Here is a 17,500-nt window from a genome sequence, read left to right on the forward strand (position 1 = left end):
CCATGAGAGTTTTGCAGCTAAAAATGGTACGGTTTTTTTTTTTTTTTTTTTTATAATTTTAACGGGGGCTCTTTGATGCGCGCGCGCGCGCGTGTGTGTGTGTGTGTGTGTGTGTGTGTGTGTGTGTGTGTGTGTGTGTGTGTGTGTGTGTGTGTGTGTGTGTGTGTGTGTGTGTGTGTGTGTGTGTGTGTGTAATAATAATAATAATAATAATAATAAACGGTTTAATATTTAGGCAGTTGACAAACTGAAAATGTACATAGGGGATGGGGAAAAACTTAACATTAATCCTAAAGGTAAGTCTAATCTAGGAGTGTGTGTGTGTGTGTGTGTGTGTGTGTGTTGTTACTACTATCACTACTACTACTACTACTATCAATGACACTTAAATCTTACCAAAAAAATAAACAAAATAAAAAAATAATAATAATAACAGACGTAAAGAGACAAAGAAAACATTTATACGAGAGAGAGAGAGAGAGAGAGAGAGAGAGAGAGAGAGAGAGAGAGAGAGAGAGAGAGAGAGAATATCAGGTGGGTAATGGATCTCTCTCTCTCTCTCTCTCTCTCTCTCTCTCTCTCTCTCTCTCTCTCTCTCTCTCTCTCTCTCTCTCAATATTATCATTATTATTATTAATTATTATTATTATTATTATTATTATATATTTCAATTAAAATAGCATAATAAAAATAACTTTAATTTTGCTTTAAAGGATATACAGAGAGAGAGAGAGAGAGAGAGAGAGAGAGAGAGAGAGAGAGAGAGAGAGAGAGAGAGAGAGAGAGAGAGAGAGAGAGAGAGAGAGAGAGAGAGAGAGAGAGAGAGAGAGAGAGAGAGAGAGAGAGAGAGAGAGAGAGAGAGACGAAGAAATAGATGACGAAAGCAAGAAAGGAGGGGAATGGGGGTGGGGGTGGGGGATGGGGGGGTTGAGGGAAGACATTTGATATCCCTGGTGGTGGGTCCCCCTCAGAGAGTGTCAACACCTCTCCCCTCACTCTCTCCCCCTCTTATCTCCCCTCTCCCCTCACACGTGCCTCACACAAGTACTGTAACTCTCTCTCTCTCTCTCTCTCTCTCTCTCTCTCTCTCTCTCTCTCTCTCTCTCTCTCTCTCTCGCACCCATGAATCAGGTGATTGCACTCTGGCAAGGAGAACTACCTTCAACACTCCTTTTTCCGGGAATGCGACCCTGCAGGGTGGAAAGGTACGTGGGGAAGCCGACCTTTTGTGGCAACTGGCAGAAGTGGGGGCACAGGGTGTGGCAGTGCGACGGGAAGACCAGGTGTGGGTTCTGTGCCGGGAATCACGATTCCAAGCTGTGCAGGGAGAAGATAGACAAACCAAAGTGCCCAAACAGTTATCAGGAACACTGTGCCTGGAGCTTCAGATGTCCACTCAGACCGGATTCACACCTCCATACCGCCAAGGGTCAAATGACACCAGCGGTACCTTCTCCCAGCGAGTTCCCCCCTTTGCCTCAGGGGACTCATCATCATACACACACTCACCACCCGGCGCCACCTCACCATCTTTCATCAGGCACCAACAACCACCCCTCACTGCCCACCACCACCCAACCCTCCCACGTGACCGATCAAACCTGGAATCGTCACCAACCATCACCGATGCAGGCTCAGGGAGCCATCCCGAGCGCTTCCTCCCCATTACCAGTACTAACCCCCAGTGCTTTCCCCCTTTGCCTCGGGGGACTCGTCATCATGCTTCACAGCCGACTCACCAACCACCCGGCGCTACCTCACCATCTCCCAGCAGGCACCAACAGTCACCCCTCACTGCCCGCCACCACTCAACCCTCCAAGGTGAACAATCAACCCTGGAGTCGTCACCACCCATCAACGATGCAGGCTCAGGGAGCCCCACACCAGGCCAGCCCGTCCCATGCTCAGACCCAGCCCGTGCTTCCGCCCACCACCCCCAATCCGGATGCTACGGAGAGATCGACAGCCAGCCAAGCACCCACTGCTGCCAGCGATGTCAGTGCTACGATCATCAGGGAAATACAAGCCTTACGCCAGGAAGTCAGGGCACTGGGAGAAAACAACGAGAAAAAACAACTATACAAGGAAAACCAGGTCCTAAAAGCTGTGTGTGCATCACAACAAGCCAACCAAGATTCCCTCCGGAACGAAATACAGGCCATAAAGGATCTCCTGACTCAGATTGTGGCGGACACCAGAGCCAACACGCCAACACACGGGGAGGAGGGACTGACAATGGAGACAGCCGCTCACGTCACACCCCATAAACGTGACATGATAGAATGGGCTTCCTATGCCAGTGAACAGATTAAGACCATTCGTGAAGAGAAGTGGCTTGAAAACATGAGTAAGTTGAACCATGATGCCAGCATGACGCAGGTGTGGAGACAAGTGAACCGCGTCAGAGGCAAACACACACCAAGCCTCCCCGCCTCCCTGATCCAGCGGGGAAGGCATCTCAGTTAATGAGGGAGTATCGGGAGCGAGCGGCAAGTGACAGTCTGCCTGAAAACGTCAAGGAGGCTAAAAATAACCTACACCCGGCCAGGGAGGCTGGTGCCGCTGCGGCCGTGCGCCTACCACACCACACCGACGCCCCATAACGAAGGAGGTGCTGCTGGGAGCGAGGAAGACAAGCCGGGACACAGCACCCGGGGTGGATGGCATAACGTATTCCATGGTGAATGCAGTGTGTAATGTTGCGGGGGAGCCACTCTTACACCTGTACAACATGTCCCTATCACAGGGAACACTCCCTGAAGCATGGAAGACACCAAACATTGTCCCCACACCAAAACCAGGTGAGGGACACAAGTACCGGCCGCTCAGCCTTACCTCAACGATATGCAAAATGCTGGAAAGAATACTGCTCACTCGCCTTACCTACAAAACGGGGCGCCTACATTTTAGTGTGAACGGTTTTGTTAAACACAAGTACTGCCAACTGCCTCTCCAACTACTTCTCTTATCATCAAGCCAAGACAGCAGTGTTCCTCCACATTGAAAAGGCTTTTGACAGAGCTCAGCCCCTGACCATCCTCCGTGACCTCACCAAGCTCGGGGTGAAAGGTACACTACTATCCACTCCGCCTACCAAGCTGAGACTGCAGGGCCACGATTTAGATTGGGTGGCCACCCATCGATATCTTGGCGTCATGGTCACCTGCAAAGCTGAGATTCAGCATTTGAAGGGCAAGTGCCGGGTCAGAAACAAGGTGAGCGGTGGGCCGGAGGGACACAGTCTTGAACACTACCTGAGGGAGTGTGCTCGTCCCTCACACCTTCACCTACACTACCCGAACTGGCAAAACACTTTATTGCGATTCTGCCACAAACATTAAGGGAATACCACACATTTTGTGCAATGAAATGAACAAGCACGTTTGTGATAGTGCAGTAACGAATGGTGCCTCAAATAAAACTAGTGCCTACAAAGGCTGTGATTTTACATTTAATTTATTTTTGTAATCAAACATCATCCTGATAAGACTGTCCATCAGGGACCAACACTCTTTTTCACAAATTATATTGTATTTTTTGTGAATAAAAGCATTAAATCTCTCTCTCTCTCTCTCTCTCTCTCTCTCTCTCTCTCTCTCTCTCTCTCTCTCTCTCTCTCTCTCTCTCTCTCTCTCCCATACGCGCCCACACCTATCCCGCCCCTTTAAAACACCCCATTTCCTTCTTTACGCGCCGAAGTCCATGAGAGTTTTGCAACTTGAAAATGGTGTTTTTTTTTTTTTAAGGGGCTCTTTGAGGTGTGTGTGTGTGTGTGTGTGTGTGTGTGTGTGTGTGTGTGTGTTGTTACTACTATTACTACTACTACTACTACTACTACTACTGCTACTACTACTACTACTACTACTACTACTACTACTATCAATGGCACTTAAATCTTACCAAAAAATTAAACAAAATAAAGAAATAATAATAATAACAGACGTAAAGAGACAAAGAAAACATATATACGAGAGAGAGAGAGAGAGAGAGAGAGAGAGAGAGAGAGAGAGAGAGAGAGAGAGAGAGAGAGAGAGAATCTATCAGGGTAATGGGTAATGGATCTCTCTCTCTCTCTCTCTCTCTCTCTCTCTCTCTCTCTCTCTCTCTCTCTCTCTCTGTTTTCCTTAGTTCTCTCTTACATAAACCTGACATATATTTACTAAAGTTAACCCAACCTAACCTTACCTAACGTAGTTTCACCTAACGTAGCCTAACCTAGCCTAGCCTAAACTAGTCTATTATTATTACTATTATTACAAACACCAAGGAAAGCGATAAAGGAAACTTACAGACAGTGATAATACGAATAAAAAAAATAAAAAAGCAACAAACAAAAGAAAATAAAGGAGAAGAAAAGAATATATACAAAATTTTTCAAACTTATCCCCCAAAATTTTCCTGACCAATAAATAAACATGAATAGGGAAAATAAAAAGAGGAAAAAATTACAATTTCCAACCATATAGATAACCATAGAAGATATATACAGCCATACATACAGACAGACAGAAAGACAGACAGACACAGACACGAAAATAGGCAGGAAATAGTTACCCCCCAAAATAACTTATAGAAAACGTGGAATAGAAGGAAACGAGAATAAATAATAACAACACATGGATAAACGGAAGAAAAAGCAAATAAAGAAGAAAAGAACGATTTACATAAGAGAGAGAGAGAGAGAGAGAGAGAGAGAGAGAGAGAGAGAGAGAGAGAGAGAATAGATATGCAAAACGAGACTGAATTACAATAACTTAATCAATTTGTACAAGGACAGGTAAATTACAGGTGTGGCTGAAGGGAAGGGGGGAGGGGGATTTGAGGGTAAGGGGGTGCAGGAAGAAGACTTGGGGGTATAGGGAAGAATCTGTTAATTTTCTACAAGTTTTGATTTATTCGTTCGGTTTTGTTGTTGTTGTTGTTGTTGTTGTTGTTGTTGTTAGACATGGCAGAATTGTAATAAAAGAATTGTTTTTTTTTCCTTCCTTCTCTCCTTCCCTCGTTCGTTCGTTTGTTCATTCATTCTCTTATTCATTCTTCCGTTCATTCATTTATTCATGCACTCTCTTCCTCAAATTTCTTTTTTTTATTTCCTTCCTTCTTCCTTCCTTCCTTCCTTTCTTCCTTCCTTCCTTCCTTCCTTCCATCTCTTCAATCCTTTCTTCTCTCCTTTCCTCCCTACCTTTCTTTCCCTCCACACACACACACACACACACACACACACACACACACAGAATCACCTCCCAACACACACACACACACACACACACACACACACACACACACACACAGTACTCGATGGGCAGCGGGGAAAAGGGACACATTATCGTTAATATCACATTACATTGAGCTGCTCCGATAACCCGAGAGGAAAGAGGAAGCAATGCGTTAGGCCAGACACCCACAGAGAGAGAGAGAGAGAGAGAGAGAGAGAGAGAGAGAGAGAGAGAGAGAGCAAGCTTCCTCACTTCCCTCACTTCAACAGCCATGCATCACCAGACTCAGAATTGTCCAGCACTTCAGCCCCCTGTGTTTGTCTGTCCCACCTCCTCCCTTGGACCTGCCAATGAAGGGTCTGCTGGGCTGTGTAAGGGCGAGGTGTGCTGCGAGGCAAGTGCTTATCATACAAACTAGCTTGCATTAACAGTCATTGCCACCTCATCTACGTCTGTGATGGAAGTGGTGGTGGTGGTGGTGCTGGTGGTGGTGGTGGTTGTGATGGTGGTGGTGGTTGTGATGGTGGTGTTGGTGGGTGGGTGGGTGGGTGGGTGGGTCGGTCGGTCGGTCTCTCTCTCTCTCTCTCTCTCTCTCTCTCTCTCTCTCTCTCTCTCTCTCTCTCTCTCTCTCTTCCCCCACAAACCTTCTCTCCCTCCTCTCTCTCTAGCCTTCCCTAACCCCCTCCCTCTTCCTCCCACTAATCCCCCCTCCTCCTCCTCCTCCTCCTCCCTGGAGGAGGAGGAGGAGGAAGAGGAGTCCGATTGAGTCTTCCACGGCAATATTTTTTTCTTGTCTCTCATCAAGTGAACGAACGTAACAATTAAACATTTAATTTTGTCACGATGCGCACTGGAGACAAAATGATCGGACCTTTACAACACGCATGTACATCTTGCTTCAAGTGGCCAGGACGGACACCAAAATGCGGCGCCCGTACCAACCTCTCTCTCTCTCTCTCTCTCTCCACCTCCTCTATTCCTCATTTCCTTCTCTTCCTCCTCCACCTCCTCCATTCCTCATTTCCTCCTCCTCCCACTGCTACTACTACTAATACTACTACCACTGCAACATGCCTGGAAATGTCCGCAAAACCCTGGAAATTGAGAGAAATGTCGAGGAAGAGACACGGGCAGCCAGGAGGGAAGGCTTTGGTCTGGCTCTGATGACGTCACGTTTATTGGAGGCATTTCGGGGTTATGTAAATATCTTTGAGGTTAATTAATTCTCCTTCTCGTCTAAGTCTGGAAGCACTCTGAAGTTTAGCTAAATATTGATGTACGGAGAGGGAGGGAGGCAGGGAGAGTGTTCGGCTCGGCCCGTATATTTACGTTACGTAATTCATTTTGAAAATCGCAAGAAGAAGACGCCCTCACTAGAATGCACAATATTTTCCGACTCGCCTCATATTTTAAGTAATACTCAAAATATAAGATTTCCGAACCCAATAATAATAACGAAATCTCCGATAAACGATGTGTAATTTTTACGAACGGCTCCACAAAAAACTCATAACATCGTGAAAGAAAACACAGCCTGACTAGATTATATTGAATATCCTGAATACATTTTTTTTTACTTTTCAGCTAAATAAAGAAAACAAATTCCTCTCCGAATAATGAAATTAAGTTTTCATATTCGGCGTTGGACGTATTTTAAAATTAAACATACTGTACTGGATGTTATTACTCGGGACACGTTTCTTATATTTTTTAAGTGTTAAATCAAATACTAAAACAATCCTAGGCGATCTAACAACAAAAAAGTTAAAATCAATACGATGCCGAAAATGTATTTTACCCACAAACAAAAACACAGCTACAGCAGACCTTGTTGTATATTTTAACATGCTATATTTTTTTGTATTAATAAATTCAATATCAAAACAATGCTAACTCCGCTAAAAAGAAAAAAAAAAGAAAACAATGTCGACTTTGGGCCGAAGTGTTCTTTTTTTCCCCTCGTCTCCCCAGCACCCTTTTCTCCTCTCCCCTCCTCTTCATACTCCTCCTCTCCGCTTCACATCCTCTTCCTTCACCTCCTGCTATATACCCGAGTCTAGAAACACCTGAAAACACCTGGAAAACCCTGGAAATTACGCTAAATATTGATGGTGAGAGAAGGGGGATTGGTACCGTAGCCGCGGCGGGACGGGGCGGGACGGGGCGGGGCTTGGCGGGGCTGGGCAACATTTTCCCTGACTCCCTCCTCCTCTGTACACAAGTATTTAGCTAAACACCTGGAAGAATATGTTCATTTAAGAAATATTTATTTAAGAGACATTTATTTTTTTCTCTTGTGAAGTGGAGATTATAGACTCTTGGAGAAGAAGAAGAAGAAGAAGAAGATCAACCACAACAACGACAATGACAACAAGAACAACAAAACAAAACAAAACAAAAAAAAAGGCAGAAGGAAAACAACGTACAGGCACGTACAAAGACACAGACAGACATAGAGGGAGACATAACACTTTTGCCAGGTGAGCGGTGCGAGGCGTCAAGACGGGCTCACCTGGCCAGCACACCGCAACACAACTCAGCCGCGCCCAGGTCACCTCCGCCAAGACACTCCACAGACGGGAAGGGATTGAGAAAAATTGATGATCGGCGCTTGAAAATAACCCCCCCTCTCTCTCTCTCTCTCTCTCTCTCTCTCTCTCTCTCTCTCTCTCTTTGCCAATGTGAGTGTGGTAAGTATACAGAAAGACAATTGACATATAATTAAATACATAAATACAGAGAGAGAGAGAGAGAGAGAGAGAGAGAGAGAGAGAGAGAGAGAGAGAGAGAGAGAGAGAGAAGCGGAGGAGGAGACCTAAACAAAGGAAGGATACGTGACATCTTAAGTCAAACCCGCTCCGAGTGCTCTCTCCTTGTATACAAACTTACGAGACTAAGGCAAGTAAAGTCACCCACTCTTGTAGTTTGGGACAGTATCAGGCAAACTTGACTATTTCGTAAACTATATCCCTTTATAGACCCACTGGCAGCTTAAGTAAGGTGAAACAAGGTCAGGTGAGGTGAGGTGAGATGAGGCGAGGTGAGATCACGTCAGGTAGGGCTAAGATGGGTTAGGTTAGGTAAAGTTAACTCAGGTAAGGTTAGGTTACGTTTGATTTGGTAAGGTAATAAGTTAAGTTAAAGTATGGTAAGGTTAGATTAGGTTAGGTTATGTTAGGTTAGGTATGGCAAGGTAAGATATTAGGTACTCATAAGATAAGGTTATGTTAGGTCAAATAAAGTAAGATAAGTTAAGGTAAGGTTGGGTAAGGCTAGGTTATGTATGCAGGGTAAGGTTGTGTATAAAAGGTAAGGTGAGGTGATGTGAGGTAAAAATGCAGGCAAGTTAAGGAAAGGTGAGATAAACTTAAACAAGTTAATATAAGATGGGACAAGTTAAGGTAAGTCAGGTCAGGTAAGGTAATGAGGAACAGGTGTGTGTGTGTGTGTGTGTGTGTGTGTGTGTGTGTGTGTGTGTGTGTGTGTGATATGTACAACCATCACCACAAATCAACTAACACAACACATAAACTCCCACTTACGATTAGCTTCTTCCCTCATAATTACCTCAAACAATTCACTAAAAACCCCAATTACCAACCTATGCAAAAAGACAGCCAGCAGATGGGAGGACTTGCGACTGACAGAAAACACAAGCGACAGCGGAGATCCGTGAAGAATGTTACTCGATTTCTGGCCATTATCTTACATCTTCCAACCACGGCCAACGCATTCCTAAGTGGGCTGCTTTGCTCCTGTCCTCCTTTGTGCACCTAACACTACACACTGGAATGCACGCTGAGGATGGGGGAGAACGAGGAAGAGCGACGAGGAGCGGGAGAAACAAGGCAAGAGTAAGGGAGATAGCAAGGCAGGAAACAGGGAACAAGAGGGAGGAGGTTCTTAGGGAGAAAGTAGGGGACATAGAAGAGCAAGAAGAAACAAGGGAACAGAGAAAGAAGGTGAAGAAACAGGAAGAGAGAAGCGGGGGAAGAGGAAGAAGCAAGAAGAGACAAGAGAGAAAAAGAAAGAAGAGGGGAGATGAGGGACCAAGAAACGAGAGGAGAGAAGAGAGAAGGAAAGAAAGAAAAAAAAGCAGGAGGAGGGAAGAGGGAAGCACGAAAGAGAAGGAGAGAAAAAATAGGAAAGTTGTTACGGAGAGGACATACATACATACACACATACATATATAGAGAGGGAAGAGGAATATGGGGACCAAAGATGAAGTGTACAGAGAGAGAAAAAGAGAAGAAAAGAGTGGAAGCAAGGAAGGGGAATGTATTAGGAAGGAGCAAATATGAAACCTGGGAGAGAGAAAGAGAGAGCAAAAGAAAAAAAGACGGAATGAGACAAGAAGGTAGAGAGAGGAAGGGAAGAGAAGCAAGGAGAGGAAGACAGAAGGGAAGAAGGAAGAAACTAACATTCTTTTATACTTGAGACGAAGGGGGAAGCAAGAGCGGAAAACAGTACGAAAGGAAGTGTTAAAGAGAGAGGCTGGGAGGGAGGGAGAAAGAGAGGGAGGGACGAAAAAGAAGATAAGGAGAGGAAAGTAGTTAAAACAATATGATGAACTGAAAGAATGCATGGAGAGAGAGAGAGAGAGAGAGAGAGAGAGAGAGAGAGAGAGAGAGAGAGAGAGAGAGAGAGAGAGAGAGAGAGAGAGAGAGAGAGATGGTTTCTAAACGTTCATTCCACTCATCCTTATACTTCCCTCTCTCTCTCTCTCTCTCTCCCTTCTCCTCAGTTACCCAGGTCAGTTCATTCACGACCCGTCTTCTTCACCACAACACGACCAGCGCCCAGGACTGCCACCACGCTGCCCCACCCACTCACTCACTCACTCAATCACTCATCTGAACGAATCCCGAGTAATAATGAAAAAAAAATTAAAGATAGCAAGTTCTCTCTCCGATCTCCTCACTCCTCACCTCTGGAGAGAGAGAGAGAGAGGGAAAGAGAGAGAGAGAAAAAAAAACTACCACCAAGCACAGCGTAAAACATCACTAATGAGATGAAGGGGATTTAAAAACACGCCGAGCAAGGGAAACATATTAAGAAAAAAAAGTAAACCACTCACTCCCTTACACTTTATTTTACACTCAGTTAGAAGTCAGAAAACGAGAGAGAGAGAGAGAGAGAGAGAGAGAGAGAGAGAGAGAGAGAGAGAGAGAGAGAGAGAGAGAGAGAGAGAGAGAGAGCAGCTAAAGAGATTAACCAGGAATCTGAGGTTGTAATGATTAGGGTTCCCAGGGGACGGTGCACGACGGCTGACACTAAGACGGAGGCTGAGGGAAGGGCGGAGGCAGTGACAGTGGTGGTGGTGGTGGTGGTGGTGGTGGTGGTGGTGGCGGCGGGAACTGGACCAACACACTACTGAATTTTATGTCCCAAAACTTCGATGTGAAAAGTTAGGTAACAAGCGGAGGAAGGGAGGAAGTGGAGCAAGGGAAACGCGGTAATTGAGGCGAGGCAGGTGTAGGTGGTTGGGAGGGTTAACAAATGTAGGCAAGCCCATCACGGTAATGAGGCTGTCCATCCCCATCAATAACTCTCACCACACCGCCCCCAGTTCCAACCCCATCCCAGCCCCAGCGCCACCACCGAGGACTGGACTCACTGATTGGCTGGCGGGTAGGCTGGCTGACTGGCTGGATGACTGACTGACCCAATGAATGAATGAATGAATGAATGAATGAATGAATGAACAGATAAATGAATGAATCAATGAATGAAAGGAGAAATGAAAAATGACCAGCTGACTCACACAATGACGACTGCCTGAGCGACTGACTGGCTGGCTGACTGACTGACTGACTAGCTGACTGACTGAATCTGTGTTGGCGAGTGGAGTAATTGTGTGAAAAGTTCGTACGTATGTATGCAAGCATGCATGTAGTACGTATGAGAATACTTTGTATGTATGCATGATTATTGCGTAAATTGCATACTGACGTTCTGTTCTTGTTTTTAAAGTATAAAATGTCTTCACTTTGTTCAACTTTACTTTTTACTAAATTTTTATTAATTGTTGTTATTAGTATTTTACACAACAACAACAACAACAACAACAACAACAACAACAATAATAATAACATCCACCTCAATACACAAGATAATTAGGCCTCATAATTACTGGATGGGACGACTGATAGTTACACACACACACACACACACACACACACACACACACACACACACACACAAATTAGTAGACAGTGTACTCACATTCACTCAACCTAATCCATCACTGCCTAACACTCACGTACACAACACTGCCTAACACTCACGTACACAACACTGCCTAACACTCACGTACACAACACTGCCTAACACTCACGTACACAACACTGCCTAACACTCACGTACACAACACTGCCTAACACTCACGTACACAACACTGCCTAACACTCACGTACACAACACTGCCTGGCACTCACGTACACAACACTGCCTGGCACTCACGTACAGAGACAAATAGACCAAAAACTTTAAAATATTTCCCCGCACTCGGAAATCAAAATGAAAACAAAACATTTTTTTTCAACCGATGTTTTTAATTGAAATGAAAAAGAAAAATGTATACTGTATATCAGAACTGAACTAAAACAAAACAGACAATGAATGAAGTCGCAAAAAAAAAAATGTAATGCTTTTAAAAGTATGCAGATCAATAATTAGTCAGTATAAAAAATATAAAGATCAGAGAAAAAAATAAATAATATATAAAGGTGATGAGTGAATAAAGTCAGATCCATTGCTTTTATGAATGGATATCGATACAAATAAACAAACAACTCATTAATAAAAGCATTAAAGCAGACATCGTTCTCTTCCATCTCTCTTAATTACGGTAAAATCCGAGAAAAAAAAATAAAGATGAACTCTGAAAAAAAAGACAAGAGACAAGACAAGGCAGGTCACGAAAAGTTTAAAGTCCAATCAATAAACAATTAAGCAAGAAAAGTCACTGCTGAGCTTCAACGGAATGAAAAATATTAATTGTCACAGAAAACAACATAAAATCTTATAAAATGCATCAAGAAGTCAACAAAAAAATGGAAAAAATAATAAATGAAACACTACACGTAATTAAAATGAATCCAGAAAGAAATAAAATAAATAAAAAGACAGTGGTGCTATACCAATTAAGTCACTAAACGAAGAAAACGCACACAAATAAGTAAATAAAAGAAACAAAACAGAACACCAGTCAGAAAAGTTTGCGCTAAGCCACAAGAGATCCAAACACACAAACAGACAGACAGACACAGGCACACAGGCGAATTGGTGATTATGGAGACAAACGAGGGAGGCACACAGACAGACGCGACCAGGAAGATCTGTGTGTGTGTGTGTGTGTGTGTGTGTGTGTGTGTGTGTGTGTGTGTGTGTGTGTGTGTGTGTGTGTGTGTGTGTGTGTGTGTGTGTGTCGCAAGAGCTTCACCAGATAAAACACTCCCTTAATTGAGACATTCACCACTACAATTACCACAACTCCCCCTCCCCCCTCTCCTTTCCCCTCTCACTGCCCTCAGAACCCCCGCGAGGAGAACAGAATGAGGCCTGCCAGATTGTGTCAATGTACATGCAACTTCTATGCAATCATAACTCGTGAGCTAGTCTCGTAACTCTCTCTCTCTCTCTCTCTCTCTCTCTCTCTCTCTCTCTCTCTCTCTCTCTCTCTCTCTCTCTCTCTCTAGCAACATCTCATAAGTTACAATTACTCGTATTATAAATTTTAATGTGTAGTTTTATACTTTAATTTGCACATGTTTTAGAGCACTTATGTAAAAGAATATTGTTGTGTGTGCTCATCTTTCATTATTGCTATTATTATTATTATTATTATTATTATTATTATTATTATTATTATTATCATTATTATTATTATTATTATTATTATTATTATTGTTGCTATTGTTATTGCTTTTACTATTACTACTACTACTACTACTACAGCTTCTACTACTACTACTACTTCTACTTTTATCATATTTTTCACCATCAGTTCCATCTCAAAAGGAAGGAAAACATGCTAAAGATCTCTGACCTATATATGGTAAAAAGAATTCTCTCTCTCTCTCTCTCTCTCTCTCTCTCTCTCTCTCTCTCTCTCTCTCTCTCTCTCTCTCTCTCTTCTGCCCCAGACAAGCGGGTTAACAGTTCACGGGATGGTCTCAAGTTCTCCTGCTCTCTTTTTTTTTTTTTTCCATGTGTGTGTGTGTGTGTGTGTGTGTGTGTGTGTGTGTGTGTGTGTGTGTGTGTGTGTGTGTGTGTGTGTGTGTGTGTGTGTGTGTTTGTTCTTGTGTCCTCATTACACACACACACACACACACACACACACACACACACAACCAACTTAGTATTCTTTCGGCGTCTCTTTATATTTAGCCGGCAGAGAGAGAGAGAGAGAGAGAGAGAGAGAGAGAGAGAGAGAGAGAGAGAGAGAGAGAGAGAGAGAGAGAGAGAGAGAGAGAGAGAGAGAGAGAGAGAGAGAGAGAGGATGGGGGTAAAGGCAGAAAAAGATAAAATAAAACTAGAGGAAAAAAAATGCATGGAGAAGAGCAACAGATGGGGAGAGAGAGAGAGAGAGAGAGAGAGAGAGAGAGAGAGAGAGAGAGAGAGAGAGAGAGAGAGAGAGAGAGAGAGAGAGAGAGAGAGAAAATGGATACAGGCAGACTACGTAGATAGGGAAACAACAAAAAGTCGAGAAGAGCGAGGAGAGGAAATAAAAGAAAGAACAAAAGACGAAAAGAGGGAAGGGAGAGTGATGAAGGATCAAGGAAAAAGGGCAATGGGCTGCGAAAGACTGAGGAATGAAAGAGGAGGAGGAGGAGGAGGAGGAGGAGGAGGAGGAGGAGGAGGGGCACGATAAGAGAAGAGGAGAGACTGGAACAGAAAGCGAGGAAACGTAGGAGAGAGAGAGAGAGAGAGAGAGAGAGAGAGAGAGAGAGAGAGAGAGATTTAAACACAACTCAGTAATGAATACCACCCAGCAAATTTACTCCTAAGCTAGTTGATGCAGAACTCTACCCTACACAAACTGGCCTGGCAAAGTGTTACAGAAAGCACGCAACACCATCGCTAAAGACAAAGACGAGGTGAACCACTACATAAAACTGTTTGTTCCACACATCAGTAATTACAGTATTACAACGAAGCCGACTACACACACACAAAAAAAAAAAACAGGAGAGAGAAACACTGTATAATCTAACGTTACTAAGCATTGTTTTGTGGAGGAGTGGTGATTGTATGCTGGTGGTGGTGGTGATGGTGGTGGTGGTGGTGGTGGTGGTGGCGGCGGCGCTTCAATTCATACAGCCTTTAATGGAGCGATATCGCCAATGTGTGTGTGTGTGTGTGTGTGTGTGTGTGTGTGTGTGTGTGTGTGTGTGTGTGTGTGTGTGTGTGTGTGTGTGTGTGTTTATTTTTAGTAACGCACAAAGGTGTTAACAGAAAAGATTGTAATATAATATTTATCTGACGTGTTGCGGAGCGGAATAATGTACGATGCGGGGAGGGAGGGAGGGAGGACCTCATGAACTAAAATGAATTAATTACACAAAATAGTAAGAAATGCATAAATGAAATAATAAACGAAAAAATAAACACAGGGAGGCAGGAGAGGAAGGAGGGAACGAATGAAAGACCTCGCCAACAAAAATGATAAATTAATTACACTAGAACAGTAACAAACGTATGAATTAAATAATAAACGAAAAAAGAAACAAAGAAAAATATGAAACTAAAGAAGAAAGAACAAAAGTGTGAGCAAGGAAAACGGGGACATAACGAATGAATAAACTAAAAATAAAAAAATACAAGGAAAAAGAAAAAATCAAGAAAAAATGAAGAAACGAAAATAAAGAACGTGACTGGATGAAAGAATGAAATCAGGGAGAAAGAAGGATGGAATTACTGCACACGTGACGAACCTTAACGAAGCAAGGAGGCAGGCAGTAAAAGTAACAGCAGCAGCAGGCAGGCAGGCAGGCAGGCAGGCAGCGGCCGTCACACACCTGCAACACAGAGAAACAAGGTAAAAGATGCGATAATAACAGTAAATGAGACGAAAATATTCATAATTCAGACAATGCACACATGTAGGCTGGCCAGAAAAGTGACTAATAAGAGAGAGAGAGAGAGAGAGAGAGAGAGAGAGAGAGAGAGAGAGAGAGAGAGAGAGAGAGAGAGAGAGAGAGAGAGAGAGAGAGAGACGGAAAATTTCTCTTCTTTTGAACAAGTTCTTTTCAAGGAGACTGTAATCCACTACTACTACTACCACTACTACTACTACTACTACTACTACTACTACTACTACTACTACTACTACCACTAACAACAACAACAACAAAAAGAAGAATTATCCATAACAATAACACCAACAAGCGGGTGAAAACAATAACAACAACCATAACAACAACCATAACAACAACAACAACAACAACAACAACAACAACAACAACAACAACAACAACACTCATAACAATACCAAAACAACTCTCTCAATTGACCTCCACACACAGTTCATCATGACAAGGCTACGCACACCCACGACGCATCACAGTCAACATTCCTGAGGTCCCTCTCGCCACCAACTCACCAGCATCCACACACATCCCCGTGAATCACTAACCCAACACTGAGCAAGTCTTCAATTTCAGGACACATCTTTGTTGTTTTCTGCTCATCGCCAGTAAATAAAAACATAAAGGAAGTAGGCCCATACACTGAATCACTTCTACGCCGCATTTCCACGATTTTTTTTTTTTTTACTGTTTTTATGGTTCAAGCGAGATTATTATTTTTTTTTTTATGTAGGAAGGATACTGGCCAAGGGCAACAAAAATCTAATAAAAAAAAATGCCCACTGAAATGCCAGTCCCTTAAAAGGGTCAAAGCAGTGGTCAAAAATTGGTGGATAAGTGTCTTGAAACCTCCCTCTTGAAGGAATTCAAGTCATAGGAAGGTGGAAATACAGAAGCAGGCAAGGAGTTCCAGAGTTTACCAGAGAAAGGGATGAATGATTGAGAATACTGGTTAACTCTTGCGTTAGAGAGGTGGACAGAATAGGAGTGAGAGAAAGAAGAAAGTCTTGTGCAGCGAGGCCGCGGAAGGAGGGGAGGCATGCAGTTAGCAAGATCAGAAGAGCAGTTAGCATGAAAATAGCGGTAGAAGACAGCTAGAGATGCAACATTGCGGCGGTGAGAGAGAGGCTGAAGACAGTCAGTTAGAGGAGAGGAGTTGATGAGACGAAAAGCTTTTGATTCCACCCTGTCTAGAACAGCAGTATGAGTGGAACCCCCCCAGACATGTGAAGCATACTCCATACATGGACGGATAAGGCCCTTGTACAGAGTTAGCAGCTGGGGGGTGAGAAAAACTGGCGGAGACGTCTCAGAACACCTAACTTCATAGAAGCTGTTTTAGCTAGAGATGAGATGTGAAGTTTCCAGTTCAGATTATAAGTAAAGGACAGATCGAGGATGTTCAGTGTAGAAGAGGGGGACAGTTGAGTGTCATTGAAGAAGAGGGGATAGTTGTCTGGAAGACTGTGTCGAGTTGATAGATGGAGGAATTGAGTTTTTGAGGCATTGAACAATACCAAGTTTGCTCTGCCCCAATCAGAAATTTTAGAAAGATCAGAAGTCAGGCGTTCTGTGGCTTCCCTGCGTGAAATGTTTACCTCCTGAAGGGTTGGACGTCTATGAAAAGACGTGGAAAAGTGCAGGGTGGTATCATCAGCATAGGAGTGGATAGGACAAGAAGTTTGGTTTAGAAGATCATTAATGAATAATAAGAAGAGAGTGGGTGACAGGACAGAACCCTGAGGAACACCACTGTTAATAGATTTAGGAGAAGAACAGTGACCGTCTACCACAGCAGCAATAGAACGGTCAGAAAGGAAACTTGAGATGAAGTTACAGAGAGAAGGATAGAAACCGTAGGAGGGTAGTTTGGAAATCAAAGCTTTGTGCCAGACTCTATCAAAGGCTTTTGATATGTCCAAGGCAACAGCAAAAGTTTCACCAAAGTCTCTAAAAGAGGATGACCAAGACTCAGTAAGGAAAGCCAGAAGATCACCAGTAGAGCGGCCTTGACGGAACCCATACTGGCGACCAGATAGAAGGTTGTGAAGTGATAGATGTTTAAGAATCTTCCTGTTGAGGATAGATTCAAAAACTTTAGATAAGCAGGAAATTAAAGCAATAGGACGGTAGTTTGAGGGATTAGAGCAGTCACCCTTTTTAGGAACAGGTTGAATGTAGGCAAACTTCCAG

General features: G+C 43.5%; 1 protein-coding gene across 1 annotated transcript in view; it reads right to left on the reverse strand.

Moving 5' to 3' along the window:
• LOC135097969 (GTP-binding protein 10-like) overlaps nt 1-17,500 on the reverse strand; it is a 115,978-nt gene that overhangs the window by 33,398 nt on the left and 65,080 nt on the right. Inside the window, exon 2 of the mRNA XM_064000121.1 lies at nt 15,155-15,238. The gene's annotated coding sequence lies outside the window, so the exon portion shown is untranslated. The remainder of the gene's footprint in view (nt 1-15,154; nt 15,239-17,500) is intronic.

Source organism: Scylla paramamosain, unplaced genomic scaffold (genome assembly GCF_035594125.1).
Source record: "Scylla paramamosain isolate STU-SP2022 unplaced genomic scaffold, ASM3559412v1 Contig38, whole genome shotgun sequence".
NCBI classification, from domain to species: domain Eukaryota; kingdom Metazoa; phylum Arthropoda; class Malacostraca; order Decapoda; family Portunidae; genus Scylla; species Scylla paramamosain.